General features: G+C 44.6%; 32 non-coding genes across 32 annotated transcripts; all 32 read left to right on the forward strand.

Annotated features, from left to right (window-relative positions):
• Positions 1–594: 594 nt before the first annotated feature.
• Positions 595–714, forward strand: LOC130395831 (5S ribosomal RNA). The gene has a single exon (XR_008898839.1). It is a non-coding gene; the product is annotated as a 5S ribosomal RNA (ribosomal RNA).
• Positions 715–1,244: 530 nt separating this feature from the next.
• LOC130394639 (5S ribosomal RNA) lies at positions 1,245–1,362 on the forward strand. The gene has a single exon (XR_008897777.1). It is a non-coding gene; the product is annotated as a 5S ribosomal RNA (ribosomal RNA).
• A 527-nt stretch (positions 1,363–1,889) lies between these two features.
• LOC130399525 (5S ribosomal RNA) lies at positions 1,890–2,008 on the forward strand. Its single transcript, XR_008902031.1, has one exon. It is a non-coding gene; the product is annotated as a 5S ribosomal RNA (ribosomal RNA).
• Positions 2,009–2,536: 528 nt separating this feature from the next.
• LOC130398726 (5S ribosomal RNA) lies at positions 2,537–2,655 on the forward strand. Its single transcript, XR_008901282.1, has one exon. It is a non-coding gene; the product is annotated as a 5S ribosomal RNA (ribosomal RNA).
• Positions 2,656–3,183: 528 nt separating this feature from the next.
• Positions 3,184–3,302, forward strand: LOC130398727 (5S ribosomal RNA). Its single transcript, XR_008901283.1, has one exon. It is a non-coding gene; the product is annotated as a 5S ribosomal RNA (ribosomal RNA).
• A 530-nt stretch (positions 3,303–3,832) lies between these two features.
• On the forward strand, positions 3,833–3,951 carry LOC130398728 (5S ribosomal RNA). Its single transcript, XR_008901284.1, has one exon. It is a non-coding gene; the product is annotated as a 5S ribosomal RNA (ribosomal RNA).
• Positions 3,952–4,480: 529 nt separating this feature from the next.
• On the forward strand, positions 4,481–4,599 carry LOC130398731 (5S ribosomal RNA). The gene has a single exon (XR_008901285.1). It is a non-coding gene; the product is annotated as a 5S ribosomal RNA (ribosomal RNA).
• Positions 4,600–5,128: 529 nt separating this feature from the next.
• On the forward strand, positions 5,129–5,247 carry LOC130398732 (5S ribosomal RNA). Its single transcript, XR_008901286.1, has one exon. It is a non-coding gene; the product is annotated as a 5S ribosomal RNA (ribosomal RNA).
• A 529-nt stretch (positions 5,248–5,776) lies between these two features.
• LOC130398734 (5S ribosomal RNA) lies at positions 5,777–5,895 on the forward strand. The gene has a single exon (XR_008901288.1). It is a non-coding gene; the product is annotated as a 5S ribosomal RNA (ribosomal RNA).
• Positions 5,896–6,424: 529 nt separating this feature from the next.
• On the forward strand, positions 6,425–6,543 carry LOC130398735 (5S ribosomal RNA). The gene has a single exon (XR_008901289.1). It is a non-coding gene; the product is annotated as a 5S ribosomal RNA (ribosomal RNA).
• Positions 6,544–7,072: 529 nt separating this feature from the next.
• On the forward strand, positions 7,073–7,191 carry LOC130398736 (5S ribosomal RNA). Its single transcript, XR_008901290.1, has one exon. It is a non-coding gene; the product is annotated as a 5S ribosomal RNA (ribosomal RNA).
• Positions 7,192–7,719: 528 nt separating this feature from the next.
• On the forward strand, positions 7,720–7,838 carry LOC130398737 (5S ribosomal RNA). Its single transcript, XR_008901291.1, has one exon. It is a non-coding gene; the product is annotated as a 5S ribosomal RNA (ribosomal RNA).
• Positions 7,839–8,367: 529 nt separating this feature from the next.
• On the forward strand, positions 8,368–8,486 carry LOC130398738 (5S ribosomal RNA). The gene has a single exon (XR_008901292.1). It is a non-coding gene; the product is annotated as a 5S ribosomal RNA (ribosomal RNA).
• Positions 8,487–9,015: 529 nt separating this feature from the next.
• Positions 9,016–9,134, forward strand: LOC130398740 (5S ribosomal RNA). The gene has a single exon (XR_008901294.1). It is a non-coding gene; the product is annotated as a 5S ribosomal RNA (ribosomal RNA).
• A 529-nt stretch (positions 9,135–9,663) lies between these two features.
• On the forward strand, positions 9,664–9,782 carry LOC130398741 (5S ribosomal RNA). The gene has a single exon (XR_008901295.1). It is a non-coding gene; the product is annotated as a 5S ribosomal RNA (ribosomal RNA).
• Positions 9,783–10,311: 529 nt separating this feature from the next.
• LOC130398742 (5S ribosomal RNA) lies at positions 10,312–10,430 on the forward strand. The gene has a single exon (XR_008901296.1). It is a non-coding gene; the product is annotated as a 5S ribosomal RNA (ribosomal RNA).
• Positions 10,431–10,959: 529 nt separating this feature from the next.
• LOC130398743 (5S ribosomal RNA) lies at positions 10,960–11,078 on the forward strand. The gene has a single exon (XR_008901297.1). It is a non-coding gene; the product is annotated as a 5S ribosomal RNA (ribosomal RNA).
• A 528-nt stretch (positions 11,079–11,606) lies between these two features.
• LOC130398744 (5S ribosomal RNA) lies at positions 11,607–11,725 on the forward strand. The gene has a single exon (XR_008901298.1). It is a non-coding gene; the product is annotated as a 5S ribosomal RNA (ribosomal RNA).
• A 528-nt stretch (positions 11,726–12,253) lies between these two features.
• Positions 12,254–12,372, forward strand: LOC130398747 (5S ribosomal RNA). The gene has a single exon (XR_008901300.1). It is a non-coding gene; the product is annotated as a 5S ribosomal RNA (ribosomal RNA).
• Positions 12,373–12,901: 529 nt separating this feature from the next.
• Positions 12,902–13,020, forward strand: LOC130398748 (5S ribosomal RNA). The gene has a single exon (XR_008901301.1). It is a non-coding gene; the product is annotated as a 5S ribosomal RNA (ribosomal RNA).
• Positions 13,021–13,549: 529 nt separating this feature from the next.
• LOC130398749 (5S ribosomal RNA) lies at positions 13,550–13,668 on the forward strand. Its single transcript, XR_008901302.1, has one exon. It is a non-coding gene; the product is annotated as a 5S ribosomal RNA (ribosomal RNA).
• Positions 13,669–14,197: 529 nt separating this feature from the next.
• On the forward strand, positions 14,198–14,316 carry LOC130398750 (5S ribosomal RNA). The gene has a single exon (XR_008901303.1). It is a non-coding gene; the product is annotated as a 5S ribosomal RNA (ribosomal RNA).
• A 528-nt stretch (positions 14,317–14,844) lies between these two features.
• On the forward strand, positions 14,845–14,963 carry LOC130398751 (5S ribosomal RNA). The gene has a single exon (XR_008901304.1). It is a non-coding gene; the product is annotated as a 5S ribosomal RNA (ribosomal RNA).
• Positions 14,964–15,492: 529 nt separating this feature from the next.
• Positions 15,493–15,611, forward strand: LOC130398752 (5S ribosomal RNA). Its single transcript, XR_008901305.1, has one exon. It is a non-coding gene; the product is annotated as a 5S ribosomal RNA (ribosomal RNA).
• A 529-nt stretch (positions 15,612–16,140) lies between these two features.
• Positions 16,141–16,259, forward strand: LOC130398753 (5S ribosomal RNA). The gene has a single exon (XR_008901306.1). It is a non-coding gene; the product is annotated as a 5S ribosomal RNA (ribosomal RNA).
• Positions 16,260–16,788: 529 nt separating this feature from the next.
• Positions 16,789–16,907, forward strand: LOC130398754 (5S ribosomal RNA). Its single transcript, XR_008901307.1, has one exon. It is a non-coding gene; the product is annotated as a 5S ribosomal RNA (ribosomal RNA).
• Positions 16,908–17,436: 529 nt separating this feature from the next.
• Positions 17,437–17,555, forward strand: LOC130398755 (5S ribosomal RNA). Its single transcript, XR_008901308.1, has one exon. It is a non-coding gene; the product is annotated as a 5S ribosomal RNA (ribosomal RNA).
• A 529-nt stretch (positions 17,556–18,084) lies between these two features.
• Positions 18,085–18,203, forward strand: LOC130398756 (5S ribosomal RNA). Its single transcript, XR_008901309.1, has one exon. It is a non-coding gene; the product is annotated as a 5S ribosomal RNA (ribosomal RNA).
• Positions 18,204–18,732: 529 nt separating this feature from the next.
• On the forward strand, positions 18,733–18,851 carry LOC130400522 (5S ribosomal RNA). The gene has a single exon (XR_008903004.1). It is a non-coding gene; the product is annotated as a 5S ribosomal RNA (ribosomal RNA).
• A 529-nt stretch (positions 18,852–19,380) lies between these two features.
• Positions 19,381–19,499, forward strand: LOC130398758 (5S ribosomal RNA). The gene has a single exon (XR_008901311.1). It is a non-coding gene; the product is annotated as a 5S ribosomal RNA (ribosomal RNA).
• A 519-nt stretch (positions 19,500–20,018) lies between these two features.
• Positions 20,019–20,138, forward strand: LOC130395183 (5S ribosomal RNA). The gene has a single exon (XR_008898268.1). It is a non-coding gene; the product is annotated as a 5S ribosomal RNA (ribosomal RNA).
• A 2,164-nt stretch (positions 20,139–22,302) lies between these two features.
• On the forward strand, positions 22,303–22,421 carry LOC130394447 (5S ribosomal RNA). The gene has a single exon (XR_008897604.1). It is a non-coding gene; the product is annotated as a 5S ribosomal RNA (ribosomal RNA).
• The last annotated feature ends 79 nt before the right edge of the window (positions 22,422–22,500 follow it).

Raw genomic sequence — 22,500 nt, forward strand, 5'->3', positions numbered from 1 at the left:
GCCGCTAAGCAGGGTCGGGCCTGGTTAGTACTTGGATGGGAGACCGCCTGGGAATACCAGGTGCTGTACGCTTTTTCTTTTTCAACTCGAGCTCATTGCCTCGTGGCCTACCGTGGCGTACCGTGACCTGATGTTTACTGCCAACCGCTTTGGAGGATTTAAGCAACATACAAAAACTGACAACGTCTCTCAAAACTATTTTTGTGAAACATGAGGACAGTATAGTGATACTGCCAGCAGGGAGCACCAGAGAGCTGAACGACAGTTGTACATTTCTTAAACTTTCACCAACACAAACACGCACGCTCACTTCAGCTCATGGGAGGACGTCAAAAAATCACCACCCATTCTCTGACACTTTAACCGTTAACCTTGGTTCAAACATTTAACATCACACGCACACGCAGTGTATTTCAGATAATAATGAATTCAGATGTCACAATGATCGTTTCATGGATAAGGAGTCCTACTGAATCAATTACTGCCGTTTATATCCTAACTAAGATTGTTTTGGTAAGAGTGTAACGTCGAGCCTCAGCAGCTTCTCACTCCTTATGTGCTACTGTATAAAACTGGTTTTGCGCCGGCACTATTGCTTACGGCCATACCACCTTGAACACTCCCGAATCTCGTCTGATCTCGGAAGCTAAGCAGGGTCGGGCCTGGTAGTACTTGGATGGGAGACCCGCCTGGGAATACCAGGTGCTGTAAGCTTTTTTCTTTTTCAACTCGAGCTCATTGCCTCCGTGGCCTACCGTGGCGTACCGTGACCTGATGGTTACTGCCAACCGCTTTGGAGGATTTAAGCAACATACAAAAACTGACAACGTCTCTCAAAACTATTTTTGTGAAACATGAGGACAGTATAGTGATACTGCCAGCAGGGAGCACCAGAGAGCTGAACCGACAGTTGTACATTTCTTAAACTTTCACCAACACAAACACGCACGCTCACTTCAGATCATGGGAGGACGTCAAAAAATCACCACCCATTCTCTGACACTTTAACCGTTAACCTTGGTTCAAACATTTAACATCACACGCACACGCAGTGTATTTCAGATAATTAATGAATTCAGATGTCACAATGATCGTTTACATGGATAAGGAGTCCTACTGAATCAATTACTGCCGTTATATCTAACTAATGATTGTTTTTGTAAAAGTGTAACGTCGAGCCTCAGCAGCTTTTCTCACTCCTTATGTGCTACTGTATAAAACCTGGTTTTGCGCCTGCACTAATTGCTACGGCCATACCACCCTGAACACGCCCGATCTCGTCTGATCTCGGAAGCTAAGCAGGGTCGGGCCTGGTTAGTACTTGGATGGGAGACCGCCTGGGAATACCAGGTGCTGTAAGCTTTTTCTTTTTCAACTCGAGCTCATTGCCTCCGTGGCCTACCGTGGCGTACCGTGACCTGATGTTTACTGCCAACCGCTTTGGAGGATTTAAGCAACATACAAAAACTGACAACGTCTCTCAAAACTATTTTTGTGAAACATGAGGACAGTATAGTGATACTGCCAGCAGGGAGCACCAGAGAGCTGAACCGACAGTTGTACATTTCTTAAACTTCACCAACACAAACACGCACGCTCACTTCAGATCATGGGAGGACGTCAAAAATCACCACCCATTCTCTGACACTTTAACCGTTAACCTTGGTTCAAACATTTAACATCACACGCACACGCAGTGTATTTCAGATAATTAATGAATTCAGATGTCACAATGATCGTTTACATGGATAAGGAGTCCTACTGAATCAATTACTGCCGTTTATATCTAACTAATGATTGTTTTTGTAAAAGTGTAACGTCGAGCCTCAGCAGCTTTCTCACTCCTTATGTGCTACTGTATAAAACCTGGTTTTGCGCCTGCACTAATTGCTTACGGCCATACCACCCTGAACACGCCCGATCTCGTCTGATCTCGGAAGCTAAGCAGGGTCGGGCCCGGTTAGTACTTGGATGGGAGACCGCCTGGGAATACCAGGTGCTGTAAGCTTTTTCTTTTTCAACTCGAGCTCATTGACTCCGTGGCCTACCGTGGCGTACCGTGACCTGATGTTTACTGCCAACCGCTTTGGAGGATTTAAGCAACATACAAAAACTGACAACGTCTCTCAAAACTATTTTTGTGAAACATGAGGACAGTATAGTGATACTGCCAGCAGGGAGCACCAGAGAGCTGAACCGACAGTTGTACATTTCTTAAACTTTCACCAACACAAACACGCACGCTCACTTCAGATCATGGGAGGACGTCAAAAAATCACCACCCATTCTCTGACACTTTAACCGTTAACCTTGGTTCAAACATTTAACATCACACGCACACGCAGTGTATTTCAGATAATTAATGAATTCAGATGTCACAATGATCGTTTACATGGATAAGGAGTCCTACTGAATCAATTACTGCCGTTATATCTAACTAATGATTGTTTTTGTAAAAGTGTAACGTCGAGCCTCAGCAGCTTTCTCACTCCTTATGTGCTACTGTATAAAACCTGGTTTTGCGCCTGCACTAATTGCTTACGGCCATACCACCCTGAACACGCCCGATCTCGTCTGATCTCGGAAGCTAAGCAGGGTCGGGCCTGGTTAGTACTTGGATGGGAGACCGCCTGGGAATACCAGGTGCTGTAAGCTTTTTCTTTTTCAACTCGAGCTCATTGACTCCGTGGCCTACCGTGGCGTACCGTGACCTGATGTTTACTGCCAACCGCTTTGGAGGATTTAAGCAACATACAAAAACTGACAACGTCTCTCAAAACTATTTTTGTGAAACATGAGGACAGTATAGTGATACTGCCAGCAGGGAGCACCAGAGAGCTGAACCGACAGTTGTACATTTCTTAAACTTTCACCAACACAAACACGCACGCTCACTTCAGATCATGGGAGGACGTCAAAAAATCACCACCATTCTCTGACACTTTAACCGTTAACCTTGGTTCAAACATTTAACATCACACGCACACGCAGTGTATTTCAGATAATTAATGAATTCAGATGTCACAATGATCGTTTACATGGATAAGGAGTCCTACTGAATCAATTACTGCCGTTTATATCTAACTAATGATTGTTTTTGTAAGAGTGTAACGTCGAGCCTCAGCAGCTTTCTCACTCCTTATGTGCTACTGTATAAAACCTGGTTTTGCGCCTGCACTAATTGCTTACGGCCATACCACCCTGAACACGCCCGATCTCGTCTGATCTCGGAAGCTAAGCAGGGTCGGGCCTGGTTAGTACTTGGATGGGAGACCGCCTGGGAATACCAGGTGCTGTAAGCTTTTTCTTTTTCAACTCGAGCTCATTGACTCCGTGGCCTACCGTGGCGTACCGTGACCTGATGTTTACTGCCAACCGCTTTGGAGGATTTAAGCAACATACAAAAACTGACAACGTCTCTCAAAACTATTTTTGTGAAACATGAGGACAGTATAGTGATACTGCCAGCAGGGAGCACCAGAGAGCTGAACCGACAGTTGTACATTTCTTAAACTTTCACCAACACAAACACGCACGCTCACTTCAGATCATGGGAGGACGTCAAAAAATCACCACCCATTCTCTGACACTTTAACCGTTAACCTTGGTTCAAACATTTAACATCACACGCACACGCAGTGTATTTCAGATAATTAATGAATTCAGATGTCACAATGATCGTTTACATGGATAAGGAGTCCTACTGAATCAATTACTGCCGTTTATATCTAACTAATGATTGTTTTTGTAAAGAGTGTAACGTCGAGCCTCAGCAGCTTTCTCACTCCTTATGTGCTACTGTATAAAACCTGGTTTTGCGCCTGCACTAATTGCTTACGGCCATACCACCCTGAACACGCCCGATCTCGTCTGATCTCGGAAGCTAAGCAGGGTCGGGCCTGGTTAGTACTTGGATGGGAGACCGCCTGGGAATACCAGGTGCTGTAAGCTTTTTCTTTTTCAACTCGAGCTCATTGACTCCGTGGCCTACCGTGGCGTACCGTGACCTGATGTTTACTGCCAACCGCTTTGGAGGATTTAAGCAACATACAAAAACTGACAACGTCTCTCAAAACTATTTTTGTGAAACATGAGGACAGTATAGTGATACTGCCAGCAGGGAGCACCAGAGAGCTGAACCGACAGTTGTACATTTCTTAAACTTTCACCAACACAAACACGCACGCTCACTTCAGATCATGGGAGGACGTCAAAAAATCACCACCCATTCTCTGACACTTTAACCGTTAACCTTGGTTCAAACATTTAACATCACACGCACACGCAGTGTATTTCAGATAATTAATGAATTCAGATGTCACAATGATCGTTTACATGGATAAGGAGTCCTACTGAATCAATTACTGCCGTTTATATCTAACTAATGATTGTTTTTGTAAAAGTGTAACGTCGAGCCTCAGCAGCTTTCTCACTCCTTATGTGCTACTGTATAAAACCTGGTTTTGCGCCTGCACTAATTGCTTACGGCCATACCACCCTGAACACGCCCGATCTCGTCTGATCTCGGAAGCTAAGCAGGGTCGGGCCTGGTTAGTACTTGGATGGGAGACCGCCTGGGAATACCAGGTGCTGTAAGCTTTTTCTTTTTCAACTCGAGCTCATTGACTCCGTGGCCTAACGTGGCGTACCGTGACCTGATGTTTACTGCCAACCGCTTTGGAGGATTTAAGCAACATACAAAAACTGACAACGTCTCTCAAAACTATTTTTGTGAAACATGAGGACAGTATAGTGATACTGCCAGCAGGGAGCACCAGAGAGCTGAACCGACAGTTGTACATTTCTTAAACTTTCACCAACACAAACACGCACGCTCACTTCAGATCATGGGAGGACGTCAAAAAATCACCACCCATTCTCTGACACTTTAACCGTTAACCTTGGTTCAAACATTTAACATCACACGCACACGCAGTGTATTTCAGATAATTAATGAATTCAGATGTCACAATGATCGTTTACATGGATAAGGAGTCCTACTGAATCAATTACTGCCGTTTATATCTAACTAATGATTGTTTTTGTAAGAGTGTAACGTCGAGCCTCAGCAGCTTTCTCACTCCTTATGTGCTACTGTATAAAACCTGGTTTTGCGCCTGCACTAATTGCTTACGGCCATACCACCCTGAACACGCCCGATCTCGTCTGATCTCGGAAGCTAAGCAGGGTCGGGCCTGGTTAGTACTTGGATGGGAGACCGCCTGGGAATACCAGGTGCTGTAAGCTTTTTCTTTTTCAACTCGAGCTCATTGACTCCGTGGCCTACCGTGGCGTACCGTGACCTGATGTTTACTGCCAACCGCTTTGGAGGATTTAAGCAACATACAAAAACTGACAACGTCTCTCAAAACTATTTTTGTGAAACATGAGGACAGTATAGTGATACTGCCAGCAGGGAGCACCAGAGAGCTGAACCGACAGTTGTACATTTCTTAAACTTTCACCAACACAAACACGCACGCTCACTTCAGATCATGGGAGGACGTCAAAAAATCACCACCCATTCTCTGACACTTTAACCGTTAACCTTGGTTCAAACATTTAACATCACACGCACACGCAGTGTATTTCAGATAATTAATGAATTCAGATGTCACAATGATCGTTTACATGGATAAGGAGTCCTACTGAATCAATTACTGCCGTTTATATCTAACTAATGATTGTTTTTGTAAGAGTGTAACGTCGAGCCTCAGCAGCTTTCTCACTCCTTATGTGCTACTGTATAAAACCTGGTTTTGCGCCTGCACTAATTGCTTACGGCCATACCACCCTGAACACGCCCGATCTCGTCTGATCTCGGAAGCTAAGCAGGGTCGGGCCTGGTTAGTACTTGGATGGGAGACCGCCTGGGAATACCAGGTGCTGTAAGCTTTTTCTTTTTCAACTCGAGCTCATTGACTCCGTGGCCTACCGTGGCGTACCGTGACCTGATGTTTACTGCCAACCGCTTTGGAGGATTTAAGCAACATACAAAAACTGACAACGTCTCTCAAAACTATTTTTGTGAAACATGAGGACAGTATAGTGATACTGCCAGCAGGGAGCACCAGAGAGCTGAACCGACAGTTGTACATTTCTTAAACTTTCACCAACACAAACACGCACGCTCACTTCAGATCATGGGAGGACGTCAAAAAATCACCACCCATTCTCTGACACTTTAACCGTTAACCTTGGTTCAAACATTTAACATCACACGCACACGCAGTGTATTTCAGATAATTAATGAATTCAGATGTCACAATGATCGTTTACATGGATAAGGAGTCCTACTGAATCAATTACTGCCGTTTATATCTAACTAATGATTGTTTTTGTAAAAGTGTAACGTCGAGCCTCAGCAGCTTTCTCACTCCTTATGTGCTACTGTATAAAACCTGGTTTTGCGCCTGCACTAATTGCTTACGGCCATACCACCCTGAACACGCCCGATCTCGTCTGATCTCGGAAGCTAAGCAGGGTCGGGCCTGGTTAGTACTTGGATGGGAGACCGCCTGGGAATACCAGGTGCTGTAAGCTTTTTCTTTTTCAACTCGAGCTCATTGACTCCGTGGCCTACCGTGGCGTACCGTGACCTGATGTTTACTGCCAACCGCTTTGGAGGATTTAAGCAACATACAAAAACTGACAACGTCTCTCAAAACTATTTTTGTGAAACATGAGGACAGTATAGTGATACTGCCAGCAGGGAGCACCAGAGAGCTGAACCGACAGTTGTACATTTCTTAAACTTTCACCAACACAAACACGCACGCTCACTTCAGATCATGGGAGGACGTCAAAAAATCACCACCCATTCTCTGACACTTTAACCGTTAACCTTGGTTCAAACATTTAACATCACACGCACACGCAGTGTATTTCAGATAATTAATGAATTCAGATGTCACAATGATCGTTTACATGGATAAGGAGTCCTACTGAATCAATTACTGCCGTTTATATCTAACTAATGATTGTTTTTGTAAAAGTGTAACGTCGAGCCTCAGCAGCTTTCTCACTCCTTATGTGCTACTGTATAAAACCTGGTTTTGCGCCTGCACTAATTGCTTACGGCCATACCACCCTGAACACGCCCGATCTCGTCTGATCTCGGAAGCTAAGCAGGGTCGGGCCTGGTTAGTACTTGGATGGGAGACCGCCTGGGAATACCAGGTGCTGTAAGCTTTTTCTTTTTCAACTCGAGCTCATTGACTCCGTGGCCTACCGTGGCGTACCGTGACCTGATGTTTACTGCCAACCGCTTTGGAGGATTTAAGCAACATACAAAAACTGACAACGTCTCTCAAAACTATTTTTGTGAAACATGAGGACAGTATAGTGATACTGCCAGCAGGGAGCACCAGAGAGCTGAACCGACAGTTGTACATTTCTTAAACTTTCACCAACACAAACACGCACGCTCACTTCAGATCATGGGAGGACGTCAAAAAATCACCACCCATTCTCTGACACTTTAACCGTTAACCTTGGTTCAAACATTTAACATCACACGCACACGCAGTGTATTTCAGATAATTAATGAATTCAGATGTCACAATGATCGTTTACATGGATAAGGAGTCCTACTGAATCAATTACTGCCGTTTATATCTAACTAATGATTGTTTTTGTAAAGTGTAACGTCGAGCCTCAGCAGCTTTCTCACTCCTTATGTGCTACTGTATAAAACCTGGTTTTGCGCCTGCACTAATTGCTTACGGCCATACCACCCTGAACACGCCCGATCTCGTCTGATCTCGGAAGCTAAGCAGGGTCGGGCCTGGTTAGTACTTGGATGGGAGACCGCCTGGGAATACCAGGTGCTGTAAGCTTTTTCTTTTTCAACTCGAGCTCATTGCCTCCGTGGCCTACCGTGGCGTACCGTGACCTGATGTTTACTGCCAACCGCTTTGGAGGATTTAAGCAACATACAAAAACTGACAACGTCTCTCAAAACTATTTTTGTGAAACATGAGGACAGTATAGTGATACTGCCAGCAGGGAGCACCAGAGAGCTGAACCGACAGTTGTACATTTCTTAAACTTTCACCAACACAAACACGCACGCTCACTTCAGATCATGGGAGGACGTCAAAAAATCACCACCCATTCTCTGACACTTTAACCGTTAACCTTGGTTCAAACATTTAACATCACACGCACACGCAGTGTATTTCAGATAATTAATGAATTCAGATGTCACAATGATCGTTTACATGGATAAGGAGTCCTACTGAATCAATTACTGCCGTTTATATCTAACTAATGATTGTTTTTGTAAAAGTGTAACGTCGAGCCTCAGCAGCTTTCTCACTCCTTATGTGCTACTGTATAAAACCTGGTTTTGCGCCTGCACTAATTGCTTACGGCCATACCACCCTGAACACGCCCGATCTCGTCTGATCTCGGAAGCTAAGCAGGGTCGGGCCTGGTTAGTACTTGGATGGGAGACCGCCTGGGAATACCAGGTGCTGTAAGCTTTTTCTTTTTCAACTCGAGCTCATTGACTCCGTGGCCTACCGTGGCGTACCGTGACCTGATGTTTACTGCCAACCGCTTTGGAGGATTTAAGCAACATACAAAAACTGACAACGTCTCTCAAAACTATTTTTGTGAAACATGAGGACAGTATAGTGATACTGCCAGCAGGGAGCACCAGAGAGCTGAACCGACAGTTGTACATTTCTTAAACTTTCACCAACACAAACACGCACGCTCACTTCAGATCATGGGAGGACGTCAAAAAATCACCACCCATTCTCTGACACTTTAACCGTTAACCTTGGTTCAAACATTTAACATCACACGCACACGCAGTGTATTTCAGATAATTAATGAATTCAGATGTCACAATGATCGTTTACATGGATAAGGAGTCCTACTGAATCAATTACTGCCGTTTATATCTAACTAATGATTGTTTTTGTAAAAGTGTAACGTCGAGCCTCAGCAGCTTTCTCACTCCTTATGTGCTACTGTATAAAACCTGGTTTTGCGCCTGCACTAATTGCTTACGGCCATACCACCCTGAACACGCCCGATCTCGTCTGATCTCGGAAGCTAAGCAGGGTCGGGCCTGGTTAGTACTTGGATGGGAGACCGCCTGGGAATACCAGGTGCTGTAAGCTTTTTCTTTTTCAACTCGAGCTCATTGACTCCGTGGCCTACCGTGGCGTACCGTGACCTGATGTTTACTGCCAACCGCTTTGGAGGATTTAAGCAACATACAAAAACTGACAACGTCTCTCAAAACTATTTTTGTGAAACATGAGGACAGTATAGTGATACTGCCAGCAGGGAGCACCAGAGAGCTGAACCGACAGTTGTACATTTCTTAAACTTTCACCAACACAAACACGCACGCTCACTTCAGATCATGGGAGGACGTCAAAAAATCACCACCCATTCTCTGACACTTTAACCGTTAACCTTGGTTCAAACATTTAACATCACACGCACACGCAGTGTATTTCAGATAATTAATGAATTCAGATGTCACAATGATCGTTTACATGGATAAGGAGTCCTACTGAATCAATTACTGCCGTTTATATCTAACTAATGATTGTTTTTGTAAAAGTGTAACGTCGAGCCTCAGCAGCTTTCTCACTCCTTATGTGCTACTGTATAAAACCTGGTTTTGCGCCTGCACTAATTGCTTACGGCCATACCACCCTGAACACGCCCGATCTCGTCTGATCTCGGAAGCTAAGCAGGGTCGGGCCTGGTTAGTACTTGGATGGGAGACCGCCTGGGAATACCAGGTGCTGTAAGCTTTTTCTTTTTCAACTCGAGCTCATTGCCTCCGTGGCCTACCGTGGCGTACCGTGACCTGATGTTTACTGCCAACCGCTTTGGAGGATTTAAGCAACATACAAAAACTGACAACGTCTCTCAAAACTATTTTTGTGAAACATGAGGACAGTATAGTGATACTGCCAGCAGGGAGCACCAGAGAGCTGAACCGACAGTTGTACATTTCTTAAACTTTCACCAACACAAACACGCACGCTCACTTCAGATCATGGGAGGACGTCAAAAAATCACCACCCATTCTCTGACACTTTAACCGTTAACCTTGGTTCAAACATTTAACATCACACGCACACGCAGTGTATTTCAGATAATTAATGAATTCAGATGTCACAATGATCGTTTACATGGATAAGGAGTCCTACTGAATCAATTACTGCCGTTTATATCTAACTAATGATTGTTTTTGTAAAAGTGTAACGTCGAGCCTCAGCAGCTTTCTCACTCCTTATGTGCTACTGTATAAAACCTGGTTTTGCGCCTGCACTAATTGCTTACGGCCATACCACCCTGAACACGCCCGATCTCGTCTGATCTCGGAAGCTAAGCAGGGTCGGGCCTGGTTAGTACTTGGATGGGAGACCGCCTGGGAATACCAGGTGCTGTAAGCTTTTTCTTTTTCAACTCGAGCTCATTGACTCCGTGGCCTACCGTGGCGTACCGTGACCTGATGTTTACTGCCAACCGCTTTGGAGGATTTAAGCAACATACAAAAACTGACAACGTCTCTCAAAACTATTTTTGTGAAACATGAGGACAGTATAGTGATACTGCCAGCAGGGAGCACCAGAGAGCTGAACCGACAGTTGTACATTTCTTAAACTTTCACCAACACAAACACGCACGCTCACTTCAGATCATGGGAGGACGTCAAAAAATCACCACCCATTCTCTGACACTTTAACCGTTAACCTTGGTTCAAACATTTAACATCACACGCACACGCAGTGTATTTCAGATAATTAATGAATTCAGATGTCACAATGATCGTTTACATGGATAAGGAGTCCTACTGAATCAATTACTGCCGTTTATATCTAACTAATGATTGTTTTTGTAAAAGTGTAACGTCGAGCCTCAGCAGCTTTCTCACTCCTTATGTGCTACTGTATAAAACCTGGTTTTGCGCCTGCACTAATTGCTTACGGCCATACCACCCTGAACACGCCCGATCTCGTCTGATCTCGGAAGCTAAGCAGGGTCGGGCCTGGTTAGTACTTGGATGGGAGACCGCCTGGGAATACCAGGTGCTGTAAGCTTTTTCTTTTTCAACTCGAGCTCATTGACTCCGTGGCCTACCGTGGCGTACCGTGACCTGATGTTTACTGCCAACCGCTTTGGAGGATTTAAGCAACATACAAAAACTGACAACGTCTCTCAAAACTATTTTTGTGAAACATGAGGACAGTATAGTGATACTGCCAGCAGGGAGCACCAGAGAGCTGAACCGACAGTTGTACATTTCTTAAACTTTCACCAACACAAACACGCACGCTCACTTCAGATCATGGGAGGACGTCAAAAAATCACCACCCATTCTCTGACACTTTAACCGTTAACCTTGGTTCAAACATTTAACATCACACGCACACGCAGTGTATTTCAGATAATTAATGAATTCAGATGTCACAATGATCGTTTACATGGATAAGGAGTCCTACTGAATCAATTACTGCCGTTTATATCTAACTAATGATTGTTTTTGTAAAGTGTAACGTCGAGCCTCAGCAGCTTTCTCACTCCTTATGTGCTACTGTATAAAACCTGGTTTTGCGCCTGCACTAATTGCTTACGGCCATACCACCCTGAACACGCCCGATCTCGTCTGATCTCGGAAGCTAAGCAGGGTCGGGCCTGGTTAGTACTTGGATGGGAGACCGCCTGGGAATACCAGGTGCTGTAAGCTTTTTCTTTTTCAACTCGAGCTCATTGCCTCCGTGGCCTACCGTGGCGTACCGTGACCTGATGTTTACTGCCAACCGCTTTGGAGGATTTAAGCAACATACAAAAACTGACAACGTCTCTCAAAACTATTTTTGTGAAACATGAGGACAGTATAGTGATACTGCCAGCAGGGAGCACCAGAGAGCTGAACCGACAGTTGTACATTTCTTAAACTTTCACCAACACAAACACGCACGCTCACTTCAGATCATGGGAGGACGTCAAAAAATCACCACCCATTCTCTGACACTTTAACCGTTAACCTTGGTTCAAACATTTAACATCACACGCACACGCAGTGTATTTCAGATAATTAATGAATTCAGATGTCACAATGATCGTTTACATGGATAAGGAGTCCTACTGAATCAATTACTGCCGTTTATATCTAACTAATGATTGTTTTTGTAAAGTGTAACGTCGAGCCTCAGCAGCTTTCTCACTCCTTATGTGCTACTGTATAAAACCTGGTTTTGCGCCTGCACTAATTGCTTACGGCCATACCACCCTGAACACGCCCGATCTCGTCTGATCTCGGAAGCTAAGCAGGGTCGGGCCTGGTTAGTACTTGGATGGGAGACCGCCTGGGAATACCAGGTGCTGTAAGCTTTTTCTTTTTCAACTCGAGCTCATTGCCTCCGTGGCCTACCGTGGCGTACCGTGACCTGATGTTTACTGCCAACCGCTTTGGAGGATTTAAGCAACATACAAAAACTGACAACGTCTCTCAAAACTATTTTTGTGAAACATGAGGACAGTATAGTGATACTGCCAGCAGGGAGCACCAGAGAGCTGAACCGACAGTTGTACATTTCTTAAACTTTCACCAACACAAACACGCACGCTCACTTCAGATCATGGGAGGACGTCAAAAAATCACCACCCATTCTCTGACACTTTAACCGTTAACCTTGGTTCAAACATTTAACATCACACGCACACGCAGTGTATTTCAGATAATTAATGAATTCAGATGTCACAATGATCGTTTACATGGATAAGGAGTCCTACTGAATCAATTACTGCCGTTTATATCTAACTAATGATTGTTTTTGTAAAAGTGTAACGTCGAGCCTCAGCAGCTTTCTCACTCCTTATGTGCTACTGTATAAAACCTGGTTTTGCGCCTGCACTAATTGCTTACGGCCATACCACCCTGAACACGCCCGATCTCGTCTGATCTCGGAAGCTAAGCAGGGTCGGGCCTGGTTAGTACTTGGATGGGAGACCGCCTGGGAATACCAGGTGCTGTAAGCTTTTTCTTTTTCAACTCGAGCTCATTGACTCCGTGGCCTACCGTGGCGTACCGTGACCTGATGTTTACTGCCAACCGCTTTGGAGGATTTAAGCAACATACAAAAACTGACAACGTCTCTCAAAACTATTTTTGTGAAACATGAGGACAGTATAGTGATACTGCCAGCAGGGAGCACCAGAGAGCTGAACCGACAGTTGTACATTTCTTAAACTTTCACCAACACAAACACGCACGCTCACTTCAGATCATGGGAGGACGTCAAAAAATCACCACCCATTCTCTGACACTTTAACCGTTAACCTTGGTTCAAACATTTAACATCACACGCACACGCAGTGTATTTCAGATAATTAATGAATTCAGATGTCACAATGATCGTTTACATGGATAAGGAGTCCTACTGAATCAATTACTGCCGTTTATATCTAACTAATGATTGTTTTTGTAAAAGTGTAACGTCGAGCCTCAGCAGCTTTCTCACTCCTTATGTGCTACTGTATAAAACCTGGTTTTGCGCCTGCACTAATTGCTTACGGCCATACCACCCTGAACACGCCCGATCTCGTCTGATCTCGGAAGCTAAGCAGGGTCGGGCCTGGTTAGTACTTGGATGGGAGACCGCCTGGGAATACCAGGTGCTGTAAGCTTTTTCTTTTTCAACTCGAGCTCATTGACTCCGTGGCCTACCGTGGCGTACCGTGACCTGATGTTTACTGCCAACCGCTTTGGAGGATTTAAGCAACATACAAAAACTGACAACGTCTCTCAAAACTATTTTTGTGAAACATGAGGACAGTATAGTGATACTGCCAGCAGGGAGCACCAGAGAGCTGAACCGACAGTTGTACATTTCTTAAACTTTCACCAACACAAACACGCACGCTCACTTCAGATCATGGGAGGACGTCAAAAAATCACCACCCATTCTCTGACACTTTAACCGTTAACCTTGGTTCAAACATTTAACATCACACGCACACGCAGTGTATTTCAGATAATTAATGAATTCAGATGTCACAATGATCGTTTACATGGATAAGGAGTCCTACTGAATCAATTACTGCCGTTTATATCTAACTAATGATTGTTTTTGTAAGAGTGTAACGTCGAGCCTCAGCAGCTTTCTCACTCCTTATGTGCTACTGTATAAAACCTGGTTTTGCGCCTGCACTAATTGCTTACGGCCATACCACCCTGAACACGCCCGATCTCGTCTGATCTCGGAAGCTAAGCAGGGTCGGGCCTGGTTAGTACTTGGATGGGAGACCGCCTGGGAATACCAGGTGCTGTAAGCTTTTTCTTTTTCAACTCGAGCTCATTGACTCCGTGGCCTACCGTGGCGTACCGTGACCTGATGTTTACTGCCAACCGCTTTGGAGGATTTAAGCAACATACAAAAACTGACAACGTCTCTCAAAACTATTTTTGTGAAACATGAGGACAGTATAGTGATACTGCCAGCAGGGAGCACCAGAGAGCTGAACCGACAGTTGTACATTTCTTAAACTTTCACCAACACAAACACGCACGCTCACTTCAGATCATGGGAGGACGTCAAAAAATCACCACCCATTCTCTGACACTTTAACCGTTAACCTTGGTTCAAACATTTAACATCACACGCACACGCAGTGTATTTCAGATAATTAATGAATTCAGATGTCACAATGATCGTTTACATGGATAAGGAGTCCTACTGAATCAATTACTGCCGTTTATATCTAACTAATGATTGTTTTTGTAAAGTGTAACGTCGAGCCTCAGCAGCTTTCTCACTCCTTATGTGCTACTGTATAAAACCTGGTTTTGCGCCTGCACTAATTGCTTACGGCCATACCACCCTGAACACGCCCGATCTCGTCTGATCTCGGAAGCTAAGCAGGGTCGGGCCTGGTTAGTACTTGGATGGGAGACCGCCTGGGAATACCAGGTGCTGTAAGCTTTTTCTTTTTCAACTCGAGCTCATTGCCTCCGTGGCCTACCGTGGCGTACCGTGACCTGATGTTTACTGCCAACCGCTTTGGAGGATTTAAGCAACATACAAAAACTGACAACGTCTCTCAAAACTATTTTTGTGAAACATGAGGACAGTATAGTGATACTGCCAGCAGGGAGCACCAGAGAGCTGAACCGACAGTTGTACATTTCTTAAACTTTCACCAACACAAACACGCACGCTCACTTCAGATCATGGGAGGACGTCAAAAAATCACCACCCATTCTCTGACACTTTAACCGTTAACCTTGGTTCAAACATTTAACATCACACGCACACGCAGTGTATTTCAGATAATTAATGAATTCAGATGTCACAATGATCGTTTACATGGATAAGGAGTCCTACTGAATCAATTACTGCCGTTTATATCTAACTAATGATTGTTTTTGTAAAAGTGTAACGTCGAGCCTCAGCAGCTTTCTCACTCCTTATGTGCTACTGTATAAAACCTGGTTTTGCGCCTGCACTAATTGCTTACGGCCATACCACCCTGAACACGCCCGATCTCGTCTGATCTCGGAAGCTAAGCAGGGTCGGGCCTGGTTAGTACTTGGATGGGAGACCGCCTGGGAATACCAGGTGCTGTAAGCTTTTTCTTTTTCAACTCGAGCTCATTGCCTCCGTGGCCTACCGTGGCGTACCGTGACCTGATGTTTACTGCCAACCGCTTTGGAGGATTTAAGCAACATACAAAAACTGACAACGTCTCTCAAAACTATTTTTGTGAAACATGAGGACAGTATAGTGATACTGCCAGCAGGGAGCACCAGAGAGCTGAACCGACAGTTGTACATTTCTTAAACTTTCACCAACACAAACACGCACGCTCACTTCAGATCATGGGAGGACGTCAAAAAATCACCACCCATTCTCTGACACTTTAACCGTTAACCTTGGTTCAAACATTTAACATCACACGCACACGCAGTGTATTTCAGATAATTAATGAATTCAGATGTCACAATGATCGTTTACATGGATAAGGAGTCCTACTGAATCAATTACTGCCGTTTATATCTAACTAATGATTGTTTTTGTAAGAGTGTAACGTCGAGCCTCAGCAGCTTTCTCACTCCTTATGTGCTACTGTATAAAACCTGGTTTTGCGCCTGCACTAATTGCTTACGGCCATACCACCCTGAACACGCCCGATCTCGTCTGATCTCGGAAGCTAAGCAGGGTCGGGCCTGGTTAGTACTTGGATGGGAGACCGCCTGGGAATACCAGGTGCTGTAAGCTTTTTCTTTTTCAACTCGAGCTCATTGACTCCGTGGCCTACCGTGGCGTACCGTGACCTGATGTTTACTGCCAACCGCTTTGGAGGATTTAAGCAACATACAAAAACTGACAACGTCTCTCAAAACTATTTTTGTGAAACATGAGGACAGTATAGTGATACTGCCAGCAGGGAGCACCAGAGAGCTGAACCGACAGTTGTACATTTCTTAAACTTTCACCAACACAAACACGCACGCTCACTTCAGATCATGGGAGGACGTCAAAAAATCACCACCCATTCTCTGACACTTTAACCGTTAACCTTGGTTCAAACATTTAACATCACACGCACACGCAGTGTATTTCAGATAATTAATGAATTCAGATGTCACAATGATCGTTTACATGGATAAGGAGTCCTACTGAATCAATTACTGCCGTTTATATCTAACTAATGATTGTTTTTGTAAAAGTGTAACGTCGAGCCTCAGCAGCTTTCTCACTCCTTATGTGCTACTGTATAAAACCTGGTTTTGCGCCTGCACTAATTGCTTACGGCCATACCACCCTGAACACGCCCGATCTCGTCTGATCTCGGAAGCTAAGCAGGGTCGGGCCTGGTTAGTACTTGGATGGGAGACCGCCTGGGAATACCAGGTGCTGTAAGCTTTTTCTTTTTCAACTCGAGCTCATTGCCTCCGTGGCCTACCGTGGCGTACCGTGACCTGATGTTTACTGCCAACCGCTTTGGAGGATTTAAGCAACATACAAAAACTGACAACGTCTCTCAAAACTATTTTTGTGAAACATGAGGACAGTATAGTGATACTGCCAGCAGGGAGCACCAGAGAGCTGAACCGACAGTTGTACATTTCTTAAACTTTCACCAACACAAACACGCACGCTCACTTCAGATCATGGGAGGACGTCAAAAAATCACCACCCATTCTCTGACACTTTAACCGTTAACCTTGGTTCAAACATTTAACATCACACGCACACGCAGTGTATTTCAGATAATTAATGAATTCAGATGTCACAATGATCGTTTACATGGATAAGGAGTCCTACTGAATCAATTACTGCCGTTTATATCTAACTAATGATTGTTTTTGTAAAAGTGTAACGTCGAGCCTCAGCAGCTTTCTCACTCCTTATGTGCTACTGTATAAAACCTGGTTTTGCGCCTGCACTAATTGCTTACGGCCATACCACCCTGAACACGCCCGATCTCGTCTGATCTCGGAAGCTAAGCAGGGTCGGGCCTGGTTAGTACTTGGATGGGAGACCGCCTGGGAATACCAGGTGCTGTAAGCTTTTTCTTTTTCAACTCGAGCTCATTGACTCCGTGGCCTACCGTGGCGTACCGTGACCTGATGTTTACTGCCAACCGCTTTGGAGGATTTAAGCAACATACAAAAACTGACAACGTCTCTCAAAACTATTTTTGTGAAACATGAGGACAGTATAGTGATACTGCCAGCAGGGAGCACCAGAGAGCTGAACCGACAGTTGTACATTTCTTAAACTTTCACCAACACAAACACGCACGCTCACTTCAGATCATGGGAGGACGTCAAAAAATCACCACCCATTCTCTGACACTTTAACCGTTAACCTTGGTTCAAACATTTAACATCACACGCACACGCAGTGTATTTCAGATAATTAATGAATTCAGATGTCACAATGATCGTTTACATGGATAAGGAGTCCTACTGAATCAATTACTGCCGTTTATATCTAACTAATGATTGTTTTTGTAAAAGTGTAACGTCGAGCCTCAGCAGCTTTCTCACTCCTTATGTGCTACTGTATAAAACCTGGTTTTGCGCCTGCACTAATTGCTTACGGCCATACCACCCTGAACACGCCCGATCTCGTCTGATCTCGGAAGCTAAGCAGGGTCGGGCCTGGTTAGTACTTGGATGGGAGACCGCCTGGGAATACCAGGTGCTGTAAGCTTTTTCTTTTTCAACTCGAGCTCATTGACTCCGTGGCCTACCGTGGCGTACCGTGACCTGATGTTTACTGCCAACCGCTTTGGAGGATTTAAGCAACATACAAAAACTGACAACGTCTCTCAAAACTATTTTTGTGAAACATGAGGACAGTATAGTGATACTGCCAGCAGGGAGCACCAGAGAGCTGAACCGACAGTTGTACATTTCTTAAACTTTCACCAACACAAACACGCACGCTCACTTCAGATCATGGGAGGACGTCAAAAAATCACCACCCATTCTCTGACACTTTAACCGTTAACCTTGGTTCAAACATTTAACATCACACGCACACGCAGTGTATTTCAGATAATTAATGAATTCAGATGTCACAATGATCGTTTACATGGATAAGGAGTCCTACTGAATCAATTACTGCCGTTTATATCTAACTAATGATTGTTTTTGTAAAAGTGTAACGTCGAGCCTCAGCAGCTTTCTCACTCCTTATGTGCTACTGTATAAAACCTGGTTTTGCGCCTGCACTAATTGCTTACGGCCATACCACCCTGAACACGCCCGATCTCGTCTGATCTCAGAAGCTAAGCAGGGTCGGGCCTGGTTAGTACTTGGATGGGAGACCGCCTGGGAATACCAGGTGCTGTAAGCTTTTTCTTTTTCAACTCGAGCTCATTGCCTCCGTGGCCTACCGTGGCGTACCGTGACCTGATGTTTACTGCCAACCGCTTTGGAGGATTTAAGCAACATACAAAAACTGACAACGTCTCTCAAAACTATTTTTGTGAAACATGAGGACAGTATAGTGATACTGCCAGCAGGGAGCACCAGAGAGCTGAAACGACAGTTGTACATTTCTTAAACTTTCACCAACACAAACACGCACGCTCACTTCAGATCATGGGAGGACGTCAAAAAATCACCACCCATTCTCTGACACTTTAACCGTTAACCTTGGTTCAAACATTTAACATCACACGCACACGCAGTGTATTTCAGATAATTAATGAATTCAGATGTCACAATGATCGTTTACATGGATAAGGAGTCCTACTGAATCAATTACTGCCGTTTATATCTAACTAATGATTGTTTTTGTAAAAGTGTAACGTCGAGCCTCAGCAGCTTTCTCACTCCTTATGTGCTACTGTATAAAACCTGGTTTTGCGCCTGCACTAATTGCTTACGGCCATACCACCCTGAACACGCCCGATCTCGTCTGATCTCGGAAGCTAAGCAGGGTCGGGCCTGGTTAGTACTTGGATGGGAGACCGCCTGGGAATACCAGGTGCTGTAAGCTTTTTCTTTTTCAACTCGAGCTCATTGACTCCGTGGTGTACCGTGACCTGATGTTTACTGCCAACCGCTTTGGAGGATTTAAGCAACATACAAAAACTGACAAAGTCTCTCAAAACTGTTTTTGTGAAACATGAGGACAGTATAGTGATACTGCCAGCAGGGAGCACCAGAGAGCTGAACCGACAGTTGTACATTTCTTAAACTTTCACCAACACAAACATGCACGCTCACTTCAGATCATGGGAGGACGTCAAAAAATCACCACCCATTCTCTGACACTTTAACCGTTAACCTTGGTTCAAACATTTAACATCACACGCACACGCAGTGTATTTCAGATAATTAATGAATTCAGATGTCACAATGATCGTTTACATGGATAAGGAGTCCTACTGAATCAATTACTGCCGTTTATATCTAACTAATGATTGTTTTTGTAAAAGTGTAACGTCAAGCCTCAGCCGCTTTCTCACTCCTTATGTGCTACTGTATAAAACCTGGTTTTGCGCCTGCACTAATTGCTTACGGCCATACCACCCTGAACACGCCCGATCTCGTCTGATATCGGAAGCTAAGCAGGGTCGGGCCTGGTTAGTACTTGGATGGGAGACCTCCTCAGAAGCCCAGGTTGCTGTAAGTAGTGACGGGTGTCACCAAAAGAAAAAAAAAAAAAAAAACACGCCCGATCTCGTCTGAACTCGGGAGCTAAGCAGGGTCGGGCCTGGTTAGTACTTGGATGGGAGACCGCCTGGGAATACCAGGTGCTGTAAGCTTTTTCTTTTTAAACTCGAGCTCATTGCCTCCGTGGCCTACCGTGGCGTACCGTGACCTGATGTTTACTGCCAACCGCTTTGGAGGATTTAAGCAACATACAAAAACTGACAACGTCTCTCAAAACTATTTTTGTGAAACATGAGGACAGTATAGTGATACTGCCAGCAGGCAGCACCAGAGAGCTGAAACGACAGTTGTACATTTCTTAAACTTTCACCAACACAAACACGCACGCTCACTTCAGGGCCCCGTTTCCCGATAACGATGGATCCACGCTCGTACGATCATTCTCACGATGGATTTTGCGATCCATCGTCAATTTCTTTGGAGCGTTTCCCGAAACTCCTCTTAACGTGAACGCGCATTCGCTGCACTCACGACGTCGTAGGATTGTAACTGTCTACTGACACGGTGCTGAAATGGGCTCCGTAGGAGGGGGAGACGCAGGAATGTCGCAGGAAAATTGTGTTAAAAAGGGTTAAAATAAATCCCCATCAAGGACAACAGCAGAGTAGCCTCCGAAAAAAATAGACTGCAATTAGATGAATGCTATAGCAAGACATTAAAACACAATTGATTAGGCTTAAACCGACATATATCAGTCCTAATCCTGAATGCACTGTGCGTTTCACGGCATTTTCCCCCCTGAAATAATTCCATATGACAAAAAATTAAAAATTGCTTGTGTGACAACTACATTTATCTTAATGGGCTGATTTCTGAAACATGCTTTGCGCAGCAAAGAGAGCCGACTTAATTTGATTCCGCATAAGGGTTTCCTTGATTGATCATTTGATTGGCTATAAAAGCCCCTCTGGAAATAGGGTAAGGTATGTATTGATGAGGAATACAACGAAGCCCACCGTCTGGCCCGGTGCATCGTTGAGCGCACGATCGGGAGGTGGAAGTTGCGCTATATTAGATGCCTTCATCACAAGTCAGGCGGAGGGCTCCAGTTTTCGCCGGCCAAGTCATGCGCCGTGATATGTGTGACGGCTATGTTGCACAACATTGCAGCTAAGGCTGGGGTGGCATTGCTTGAACCGGAGGACGCTGAGGACGATGACGACGAGGAAGATCGGTGTGAGGACGGCCTCCCTCATAACTACGCGGCTGGTTTTCATGCGCGTCGAAGAGTGATTGAGACTTTTTTTTAACCCCCTCCACCCTCCCACATGTCACTAAACATTCCCGTCAACGTGACCAATCCCCACCATATCCCAGCCTTTTGCCTGCTCCTTTGCTTGTTTTTTATAATTTATTTTATTTCTTTATTTTAATTTTTTTTAATTTAATTTAATTTTTTACATTATTTTATGCTACGTTTTATGAGTAGCCTATGTCAGTCTGCACAAATCCCCCCACTTTCTCTCACACATTTTGAGTGCCCTGCCTGCGCAAACATTTTCTGGACTGTCCCGTTTTATTTTGGCCATTTTAACATCTTTATTAATAAATAAATTAATAATCTTTATTAATTACCAAACTAAGAACATAAAGGCGCAATGCGTTTTAATAAAACGCATCCAATAGACGGAATGTCCGATGGTGTCGCCACTGAGGCTATAGCTGACGATGCTCTTAGCGTCCTACGAGCACCCCTGGAGTACTCGTTAGCTACGAGCGTTTTCAAGACGTTCGTTCCCCACGATGCTTTCGGGAAACGCGGTGAAAACTCTACGATGCCCTTACGACGCACTTCACGATCCACTTAGGCTAACGATGCTTTCGGGAAACGGGGCCCAGATCATGGGAGGACGTCAAAAAATCACCACCCATTCTCTGACACTTTAACCGTTAACCTTGGTTCAAACATTTAACATCACACGCACACGCAGTGTATTTCAGATAATTAATGAATTCAGATGTCACAATGATCGTTTACATGGATAAGGAGTCCTACTGAATCAATTACTGCCGTTTATATCTAACTAATGATTGTTTTTGTAAAAGTGTAACGTCGAGCCTCAGCAGCTTTCACACTCCTTATGTGCTACTGTATAAAACCTGGTTTTGCGCCCGCACTAATTGCTTACGGCCATACCACCCTGAACACGCCAGATCTCGTCTGATATCGGAAGCTAAGCAGGGTCGGGCCTGGTTAGTACTTGGATGGGAGACCGCCTGGGAATACCAGGTGCTGTAAGCTTTTTCTTTTTCAACTCGAGCTCATTGACTCCGTGGCCTACCGTGGCGTACCGTGACCTGATGTTTACTGCCAACCGCTT

Source organism: Gadus chalcogrammus, chromosome 12 (assembly GCF_026213295.1).
Source record: "Gadus chalcogrammus isolate NIFS_2021 chromosome 12, NIFS_Gcha_1.0, whole genome shotgun sequence".
Taxonomy (NCBI): Eukaryota; Metazoa; Chordata; class Actinopteri; order Gadiformes; family Gadidae; genus Gadus; species Gadus chalcogrammus.